Here is a 10,980-nt window from a genome sequence, read left to right on the forward strand (position 1 = left end):
AGTATAAGCCACTATACCAACTGTTGTAGAAGAATACCAAGTTTGAATGGATAAAAGAGTATGAGTTAGCCTTTGTAGAACGTAAGAAATATTTGGGCAGACCACCTATACTTTTTAAGCCAGAAGTAGGAGAGGAACTAGCGCTATACCTAGCTATTTCAGAATACACACTTAGTTTAGTCATGGTCAGGGCTGGAACAACGGTAGAGTAGCCTATCTACTTCTTCAACAAGACCTCCACTGATGCCAAAACACAATATTTCAAACTTGAGAAGATGAGATTAACTCTAGTTTATACAGCATTGCACTTAAGACCATACTTCTAGGCGCACTGAATACAGGTCATCATAGAGTATCCCTTGAAGTCTGTCTTAGGAAAGATAGAGGGATCGAGCAAAATGACAAAGTGGGCTGTACAACTAATAAAGTTTAGGCTTTAGTATAAGCCCAGAGTTTCGTTAAAAGGCCAAGTAGCGGTAGATTTCTTAGTAGGCTTTCCAATAGAAGAAAAAGTCGATATGTCAATAAAAGAGCTGGAACATGGCAAAAAGCAAACAACTATCCAGGGTGGAAAATCTACGTGGATGGAACTTCAAACCTAGAAGGATTGGGAATAAGAGTGGTATTGATTACTCCTGACGACTCTAGGATAGATAAGACATTCAGACTGGGATGTAGAGCATCTAATAATGAAGTAGAAGATGAGGCAATACCGCTTGGCCTCAATTCATTGGCAGGACTAGGGGTAATTGAGGCGACAATCTTCAGTGAATTGCAACTAGTAGTTAATCACATCAATGGGACATTTGAAGCATGAGATCCTCAGATGGAGCTCTACTTGGAGAAAATCAGGTCTGCCATACTTCGAGTTGGGTAAATCAAAGTAGAGCACATACCATGGATAGACAACAGGCACATAGATGCCCTAGACTTCATAGCCTCAATGCTAGCAAGATAAGACAAGAGAGAACTACTATTAGGCTATCTGAAAAGACTTGTTATAGATGAGCCAGAACTGGTCAGTGTGGTAGTCGCAATAGGAGATCAAGATTGGATGAGCTATATTCTCACCTTCCTGTAAATAGGAGTGTTGCTTGATGACCCAAATGAAGCTAGACGAGTCAAGAGCAGAGTAGAGAAGTTTACCATCCTAGATGGGATTCTGTATAGAAAGTCAGTAGTAGGGCCACTCCTACGTTGCCTAACGCCAAAAGAAGCAAATGACGTGCTAAGTGAGATCCACAAAGAAGATTGTGGGAATCACTTAGGGGCAATGTCTTTGGTCCACAAAGTACTCTCTCAAGGGTGTTTTTGGCCTTATTTGCAAAAATACGCAGCTTTCCACGTCAAGCATTGCGACAATTGCCAAAGACATGGGAAGATAATTTGACAGCCAATAGTCAAGCTTAATTATCTTATCAGCCTTTGGTCGTTTGCACAATGGGAAAATTGATCTAGTAGGCCTATTGCCCAGGGTACCAAGTAACCTGACTTTCTTGCTAATGGCGACAGATTACTTCCCCAAATGGGCAGAAGCACTCCCCCTAACCAGAATATGTCAGTAGGAAGTCCAGAAGTTCCTATAGGAGAACATAATCTGTAGATTTGGTTTGCCGCATATTATAGTCTCAGACAATGGGAGATAATTTGCAAAAGAGTAGATCAAAGATTTTTGCAGAAAGCATAAGATAAGTAGTTATTTTCCATGCCATAGTATCCATAGGGCAACGAATAAGATGAAGCTACCAATAAATTCATATTAGATAGGCTAAAGAAGAGGTTGGGAGTAACAAAGGGAAGGTGGAGAGCGGTCTTATATGGTATACTATGGGCCTATAGGACAATTGTAAGAACCTCCGCAAGGATATCTCCATTCATTATGGCCTATGGTATAGAGGCACTGATTCCAACAAAAAATAGATTCCCCATAATAAGATCCAGAATAGTGCAGATTAACCAGAAAAACCAACAGATAATCGCAAAATTAGATTTGTTAGAAGAGAAATGAAAAAATGTGTTGATAAGGCTAGAGAGTTATCATAAAAAACTGCAAAAGTAATTTAATAAGAAAATCTACCACATGCAGTTTAAAGAAGGAGATCTAGTATTGTGTAGGGTATTCTAGAATATAAAAGAGCAGAATAGTGGCAAGCTATGTCCTAATTGGAAAGGACCTTATAGGATAGTAAGAGTAGGCCATAAGGGAGTCTATTACTTAATCACTGTGATCGGTCAAGAGCTACCTAGATTGTGGAATACATGTAACTTGAAAATATACTATCAATAAATACATTTTTTTTTATCGTTAATTGCCTATATGCAGATTTTGCACTAAAATTGGATCCCACCTGGATCCGGGCCTATGTGGGTCATCTCTGCCTTAATTGGCAAAATAAGAAGTTGGTCGAGGCTCTACTTTGACGAGAGTAATTTAGCATTGAAGATGGATTCCACTTGGATTCGGGCCTATGTGGGTCTTTTTTACCTTAATTGGCAAAGTAAGAAGTTGGTCGGGGCCCTATTTTAATGAGAATAGTTTAGCACTGAAGACGGATCCTACTTGGATCCGGGCTTATGTGGGTGTCCTCTACCTTAATGGGCATATTAAGAAGTTTGTTAAGGCCTAAATTCTAACACAAGTAACGAAGCATTAATATGGATCCCAGCTCGGTCTGGACCTAAGTGGGTCTTCTCTACCTTAATTAGCAGAATAAGAAGCTAATAGGGGTCTTACTCTATCATGAATTTAAGAGCATTAAAGATGGATCCCACCTGGATCCGGGCTTACGTGGGTCTTCTCTACCTTAATTGGCAAGGTAAGAAGCTGCTCAGGGACCAACTTTGATACGAGTAACAAAGCACTAATGTGGATCTTGCCTAGATCTGGACCTACGTGGGTCTTCTCCACCTTAATCGGTAGAATAATAAGCTGGTCGAGGTCTTACTTTGTCATGAGTTCAAGAACACTGAAGACGGATTCCACCTAGATCCGGGCTTACGTGGTATTCTCTACCTTAATAGGCAGAGTAAGAAGCTGGTCAGGGCCCTACTCTACCACGAGTACAATATCACTAAAGATGGATCCCACCTGGGTTCGGGCTTATGTAGGTTTTCTCTATCTTAATTGGTTGGGTAAATAGTTGGTCAAGGTCTTACTCTAGCACAAGTAATTTAGCATTGATTTGGACTCATTCTAGAGTCTAGTCCTCGTAGCTCTCCTCTGCTCTAACTAGTAGAATGAAGAACTGGACGACCATACTTTTTCGTAAGTGACAGCGTAAATAGATTTATTTAGTAGAAGGGTAGGTCTTCAAAGACATCTACCTACGGGTAGGAGAAAAATTGTAAAAAGACTACAGTTTGCCTTAAAATAAGGAAAGTACTGAAAAATAAGCCATTTCAAGAACAAAGAAATAAATCTGAGTTAGAGCCATTTTGAAAGATAGTAACTCAAAAGTACCTCCCCAAAATTTATCAAAAGGTTCCACCTAAGTAAAATTTACATAAGGTGGAACCTGGAGGGATGAGGTAGTAAATATCAATAGGTCAAGCAGTTCATCAGTTGAATGAGAAAATATGAGTCGTTCAAGCAGTAAAGTAGTAAAACAGTAAAATGTACATCGCAAGCAGTGCGAATAGAGTTCACATTGATGGTAGATTAGCAATTGGCTTAAGTAAAGCAAGCAGTGCAAAGAAACAGATCTGCCAGAGTCTTTAAGTAAAACATAATGTTGAAATTATGCCAAGTTGAAGAATAGTTCAGTAGTTGAGCGTGTAGTACAAATAGTATAAAAAAGTAAAGTTCATATTGAAGGCAGAACAATAGAATAACAGTTGTGTGAAAGTAAAATTTTCTCATTAATAGTAAAATAAAGAGTACTAGAAAAGTCCCAAAGATGGGATACAATAAAATACAGTAGAAACAAATGAGCAAATCTTCATTTAGTAATAGATGGCTGGTTGGCAAAAGTCTCAACAGTAAGATTCGGAGGGTCGATCTCAGTAGTAAGGTTTGGAGGGTCAACCGCCTCGTCTTGATAGACATCAATAACGGGAACAAGAGGCAGGTTAGCAGGTAAGTCACTGGCCTGGACAGGTAGATCAGTCGTTCTAGCCTATCCAATTTTATAGTATGCCTAGCCTCTATAAGCTCACTAGAGACTCAGTCCAAGATTGCAACGGGGTTCCTCTCGTCATCCAGTTGGAAGGGAAGGACTCGTCCAAAATGCCTAGACCAATTGGGAATCTCCTTGATAGAAGGATCAGTAGGACCTTTATCCTTTTTGTCCTCTTCATTCTCCTCCTCCTTATATTAAAGCCAAGCAGCCTCAAAGCCTTTATGGTAAGCTTTTGAAAAGGTTTCCTCTGCTAACCGAGAATATTGGGCTTGTAATTGCCCCAACAATTTTTTGGTTTTAGCCCCATCTTCCTTGGCCTAGCTACCCTAGCCGTCTTGATACTAGCCTTAAGGGATCCTAGCTCAAGTTCTTGTTGCCGTACCTTTTCTTGGAGATCCGCCTGCTTTACGCCTTTCCTCTGTACCCTCTTTTTGTAACTAATCAGTTTCAGTTGAAGAATACCCTGGAAATCTGTCATCTTCTAATTGGTGGCATCTAAGGCCAAGTTTGCCTTGGAAAATTAGGCCAAGTTAGCCTCCATTTCCTCTTTAGCCTATAGGGAAAATTATCGAGAAAAGGCCAGTTCATCTTAGAACAGAGTAATCTTTTCCTCATGCTTCCTAGCCAGAACAGCCTCTTGGTCCTCAAATGCACACCATTTCAAGAAAGCCAAGGTTCCATAGATGTTGGCCTACGAGAAGAATAAAATAGTTAAGTGAGTAAAGCCTGAAAAGTAAGAATTAGAATAGGAAGAGCATGGAAGTACCTGATAAAGTTCGTGGACAAATTGAAGCCCAAGTTAACATTGACCCAGTTCACAACATCTCAGTCCTTGGGAGAGCAGAGAGGCATCAACGACAGGGTTCTTCACTCTGCAGCTTTTATTGTGAATGTGGAAAGGAGGCCGAAGGATATTATTCTTATTTTCATCCCTGAGGACAAACGAATTTATAAAAATAAAAAAATAAAAATTAGAAGCATATTAAGTTGCAGACAGAATAGAAGAATGAGACACAGCTAGAAATCTACTCTAAATCCCTCACAAGGAACGCCAAGGGCGAACTCCCAGTTCCTAGTGATAAATAGGGGATCCTTGTACCACCCTTTGTCAGTACTAGGGAGAGAAGGAGCCAGCGCTACTTTTGCACTCTTGGAGGACAACGAGTAGTACCCTAGGTATTGGAAGATAACTTTCAGATTGTATTTGGAGAGAAAATCATTGGGGATAATGCCCATCTTCTCCACAATCTCTATCAAATGGTAGAAGTTGCTAGACATTTTGCCTGGGGCTAAGTTTATCTCACTCAGTACCTTCCTAAGGAAGGGAGAGAGAGGAAAACTAAGGCCAGCATTAATTTGGTCGGCATAGACCATTATCTTCCTAACGGTATTCGCCTTGGTTTTTGGGGTCATCACAGACCTGAAGAGACATAGAGACAGGGATATAGAAACACCTATGAAGTTGGGTTATGTTAGCAACCATTGAGAAAATAAGTTTGCAAAAAAGAGAAGAAAAGGAAAAAAGGTTATCTCAGTCTAAAAGATGTGAGAATAGCAGTAAAGTAGAAAGAAAGAGAGGAAGAATTTTTTTTTAAATGCAAAGAGACGAAGTCATAGAGAACAATAACACAGTAAGAGGGGGAGTGAGCATTAAGTATCATATTTATATGAATAAGTAAAGGAGTACATACTGCAGACACCCAATTTTTTGTACTCGCTTGATTAATCAACTCGTCAACTTGATTACGATTGTTCTCAATAATGGACGATATTCCATGTTTTTTATTTGTTACTAGATATGTTTCAAAATTTTGGATGAGATATTTATAGTAAGTAAAACTTTAGAAACCACGTTACGCTAGGAAAATATGATAAAAAAATATATAAATCATCATTTTGAGATAAAAAGAAGCTTTACGAGAAAAATCACTAAAAATGACCAAATTTCCAAAATACCCCAAATGTCAAAACATCCCTGAGCCTACGTTATACTTAGGAAAATCCTTTCGAATATAAAACAACAAATTAAAATCAAATAAACTGTTTCGCAAACTTTTACTAAATTTGATAAAATTACAAAAATACCCTTCATAGAGTCTACGACCATTTCATACCAAAAACTCATAAATGACACAAACCGATACTCCCATTGAATTCCTTATGAAAAATAGATTTTAAAACATTCCAAAACATCGAAAAATGACATCGATACGTAAAAGCCCTCTTGAGGGCAAAACGATAATTTTCTAACCTTAAAAATTCAAAATTATTAATTAAAACATTAATTAACTGAAAGTGAAATCTTAATAAATTAAATTTAAAATTTTGAACAAATAAAATCAATTAATTAAGTACACGGACCAAATTTTAAGTTGTAGCCCACTTATTCAAGTAGGGCTCACATGATATTTATTAGAAGGCTCTTCCATTTGGGGTCCCAAAGAATTAAAGATATAATCAAGGGTGAAATCGCCTTTACCCATTTTCACTCAATAGTGGATAAGGGTCCGATTTATTAAATGGGGGACTTTTGAAAATGGGAGTCGCCACCTAGTTTAGGTCTATGAACCATAAATAACTCCAAACGGATATGGATCAGTCCACGGATCAAGGATATCGGTAAGAGGTCAGATTACGGGTTTCGGAGGTGTTAGGCACCGAACCACTCCGATCAAGATGATCGGTCTCTACTACAATCCAAAATCATCATATGGTCAACATATAAAGATTACGGTCAAAGTCACAGTCCAATCATCATCATCAATTCATATTGGATTTTCCAACCAAATCCCATGGCTAAAATTTATCCCAATTATCACATGATTTTTCTTTGAATTCCACAAAGTATGGGAGGGTTTGAAAAAGTTCTAATCAGCTCCATGACCTGAAATCAATTAAGAAACTCCACTTGCAAGTATTTCTCAAACTGTCTAAGATAGACAATCATGAGAATATCCTAAATAGGAAGATTACAAATAGAAACCTATCAAATTGGGACTTAATATTTCCAAATTAGGAATGTAAAATTTCCTAAATTAGAGTTCATGAGATATATGCTGTATTCCCAAATTAAAAATTTAAAAAGATACATTTTCTAAAATAGAATATTCTAAAAAATGTAAGTTTCTAAATTTGAAATTCCCAAATTTTCATGAACATGAATCTCCTAAATATAAAAAATGTACATAATTTTCTAAATTGGAAAATTGCTAAAATATGAAATTTCTGAATCAGAAATCTATAAATATATTATCCCAAAATAGGAAACTATACAACCCTATATTAGAAAGTTTTCAAATAGAGTTTTCTAAAGATCCACAAATAATCTCCAACAAGGAATATTATATAAACATTGAAGTCCCAAATTAGAAGATTATGAATTTGCCAAAAATCACCAAATTGGAATTTTATCAAAAACAAAGAATCCGAGTCATCATACTTATCAAATTGGAGGTCCATAATTACCAATGCACACACAATCTCAAAATTTGAGGAAAAATCACATTCGGCCAATTTCCAAAATAATCAAACGGGCATGCATCCATGATTTTCAATCTTTTCAAAGGAATTATTATTGAATGACATGCATGTTTATCAAGCCAAGGGGTACATTAATCACATATAAAAAAAATCCCAAAATTACACAAGGAGTTTGAATATCATCACAAAGCATGTAAATCAGAATCGAGCGTAATGATCATGATGATAAAAAAAAAATTCCTTTAACCCTTCTAACATGCAATAATAATAATAACAAATAAAGATGAAAAAGATGGAAACATGAAAATATTCTCCTAACCCATCAACATGCAAAAATAACAAAATACAAAAACGAAACCTACGTAAAAATAAAAATTATTCTTAACCTATAAAAATTACATGACTAAAATCATCTATCTATCTCATCAACAAAAAAAAAAAAAAAACTTTAAAGCATATATAATAAAGGAGAAAAATGGAAAATATATATATATGAAAGATTTTCCTAATCTTACTAATTACAAAACAAAAATAAAAACTAAAAAAAATAAAATAATAATAAAAAAAATTTCTTAATCCTAACGATACGCGGAGATAGATAAAAAAACAATAAAATAAAAAACCGAAAATACAAAAGGAGCAGATTTCCCCTCTATCAATATTCAATAAAAACACCTAAAAAAAACTAAGAAAATGTATAAAAAGTGTAATAAAACCCTCCCATGGCATAAAAAATAAAATTTGTCTCATACCAAACTCCATGGTGACCATGACACCAAGAACCCATGGAGAACTTTAATGTGGAGGCAAGTTTTAGCACACAAACAGAGAGAGGAAATGAGGAAAACAGAAAATAAAAAAAAACATAAAATTACCTGTAGGATGAACACAGTAGAGTCGGCTCCTTCAGATATAACCCCAAGACTTGTAAGTATTGTGACTGTAGAGAAGTGATCTGGCATAGAGAGGGGCTGTTGAAGATGCAGCCAAAACGTTGGCTGTTGCAACGAAGTGTAAGGCAAAGAAGAGTGGATGGAAGGTTGGGGCATTGGTTTAGCAGAGAGAGACGTGTAGGGGAGTTGGCTGGGTATGCTGCAGAGAAGAGAGGGCTGAGTAGAGGGTTGTAATGAAGGTGGCTGGGGCATTGGTACAGCAAGGGCGGTTGTACTGTAACAATAGAGAAGAAGAAGTTGTGGAAAAGGAGAATGTTGCAGTTAGGAGTCAAAACAGGGGCTGGGCTGGACGTCCAAGAGAAAGAGAGAGAGAGAGAGAGAGAGAGAGAGAGAGAGAGAGAGAGAAGAGAAGGACCTTCTGCTTTGCAGCAGCAATGCTGTGTTGGTAGGTTCAGTCCAATGACATTGAGAGGGAGATGAATCGAGAGGAGAGCTCAAGCACGTTCTGGTATGGCAGCAGCCATGCTGTGCTGCAGTCCAAGGACGTTAGAGGAGTGCTGAATCAGTGAGGAGAGCAAACACTCGATCAGCCCAAAGAGTAGAGAAAGGAGAGAACCGAAGAAGAAGAAGATAGCCCTCCACAGACGTTCATCCAGCCCAAGAATTTTCAACTAGCCATAGAGAGACGACGTTATCTCTTTTTAATTCGAAAGTAAGTTTCTAATTTTGTTTTATTTATTTATTTATTTCTTTCTCAAATTTTTTCTTTCTTTCTTTTTCTTTTTACGTGTCCCTTCCTTTGGGAGAATAGTGGTGGGGTGCTCCCCCGCTACTCGTAGCATCATAACTTCGAGTTGTGATTGGTCAATTTTGATTGTTTTGATTTAAGTTTTATGGATCAATTTTTTGTTTGAAAATTTTTTATCGATTAATTTTATTGTTAATTTAATTGGTTGATTCAATTTTAATCCGATTTGTTGGTTGTGTTTTGATTTTGATTTGATTAGTTGTTCGATTTTAATTTGAAATGTTTAGTTATTTAATTTTAAATTTTTTTATTTTAATTTTAATTATTTAATAGTTTAATTTTTAATTTAAGTTTTATTTGTTTAACGGTTTAATTTTAACTGTTTAATTGTTGGACTGTTTGATTTTTAATTATTCGATTGTTTGGATTTTGAATTAGATTTTAATTGTTTAATTTTGAATCAAGTTTTAATTGTTTAATTTTGAATTAAATTTTAAGTTTTAATTGTTTAATCTTGAATTATATTTTAAGTTTTAATTGTTTAATTTTGAATTATGTTTTAATTGTTTAATTCTGAATTAAATTATAAGTTTTAATTATTTAATTTTAAATTTGAGTTTGAATTGTTTGGAATTGTTTTATTTGAATCGTTTAATTTTTTTATTTGAATTTTAATTTTTTAGTTTAAATTAGATTTTTAATTAGGTTTGATTCTTACATTTTCCTAAGGATCATAATCTCTAAGTTAAATTTGAAGGTTGAGGGGGATTTCGGTCATTTTTATGATTTTTCTTAGATTTCTTTGTTTTCGTCGGTTTGGGTCTCGTTAGACTCGAAATCATGTTCTGAGTGCAATGGAGGCACTTTCAAGATTTTTCGGAGATCCAAAATTTATGAGGGGTATTTTCGTCATTTTATCGATTTTTGCGGATTTTTACGAATTCTGGCGTGAGGTTTCTTTTAGTCCCAACGTGATTATTTCTATGTTTCAAAGTCGTATTTTCCTAGCGTGGCAAGGTCTCTAGGTTATCGAACTGTGTGGTGAGCCTAAGCGTGCGTGATTGCTAAATCGGGTGTGACGTATGGTGATCCTAAGCGTGCGTAAATTTCTATGTCGAGTCGTAACTAGTAGGAGAGATGAAAAGAGTAGAAACAAAGGGAATCATGGACAATACTCACAAGCCTTCGAGTTCTTTGCGATCATCATTAGGAATTCACGGTAACCGGATGACGAATTGTCGAATTAGGCAGATGCAAAAATTGGGTGTCTACAGATGCCCCTCTTTGGCAGAGGGTGGAAGCAAACTAGATGGCCAATCTACTGTGATAGATAGTGCGACATCCGAATGTCAAAGCTAGTGACAGCTCATTTTGCAACCTGATTCGACAATTTGTCAATGCGTCCAGATCGTTAAGGGTAACCTCTCCTTGGATAAAAAATGTCAAATCCTTGAATTTTGAAAATTCTCCTTGACTGATACAAGTGCATGTGTGTGCAATAGTGTAATGATGATTTTGAAGAGGCGCACCTCCATTCTACGCCACCTCCATTCTACACATTTATGTTGGGAGGATAACAAGTTTAACAATAGAAAACATGTGTAAACATAAAATCTGAGCAAACCCTGGGCATAATCCGAGAAAATCCTCGTTGGCATCTGAGCAAAATCTGAGCATATTTGAGCATAATCCGAGAAAACCCTCGACGGTATCTGAGCATAATCCGAGAAAACCCTCGGCG

At 36.5% G+C, this 10,980-nt stretch overlaps 1 long non-coding RNA gene across 1 annotated transcript; it reads right to left on the minus strand.

The window, feature by feature from the left end:
* Positions 1–3,776: 3,776 nt before the first annotated feature.
* LOC147398220 (uncharacterized) lies at positions 3,777–9,175 on the minus strand. The gene is made up of 3 exons (XR_015180155.1): positions 8,474–9,175; positions 4,885–5,050; positions 3,777–4,809 (listed from the first exon to the last, which is right to left on the minus strand). It is a non-coding gene; the product is annotated as an uncharacterized LOC147398220 (long non-coding RNA).
* Between the last annotated feature and the right edge of the window lie 1,805 nt (positions 9,176–10,980).

The sequence above is a fragment of the Akebia trifoliata genome, chromosome 7, assembly GCF_017979445.1.
Source record: "Akebia trifoliata isolate Shusen 1 chromosome 7, ASM1797944v1, whole genome shotgun sequence".
Lineage (NCBI taxonomy): Eukaryota > Viridiplantae > Streptophyta > Magnoliopsida > Ranunculales > Lardizabalaceae > Akebia > Akebia trifoliata.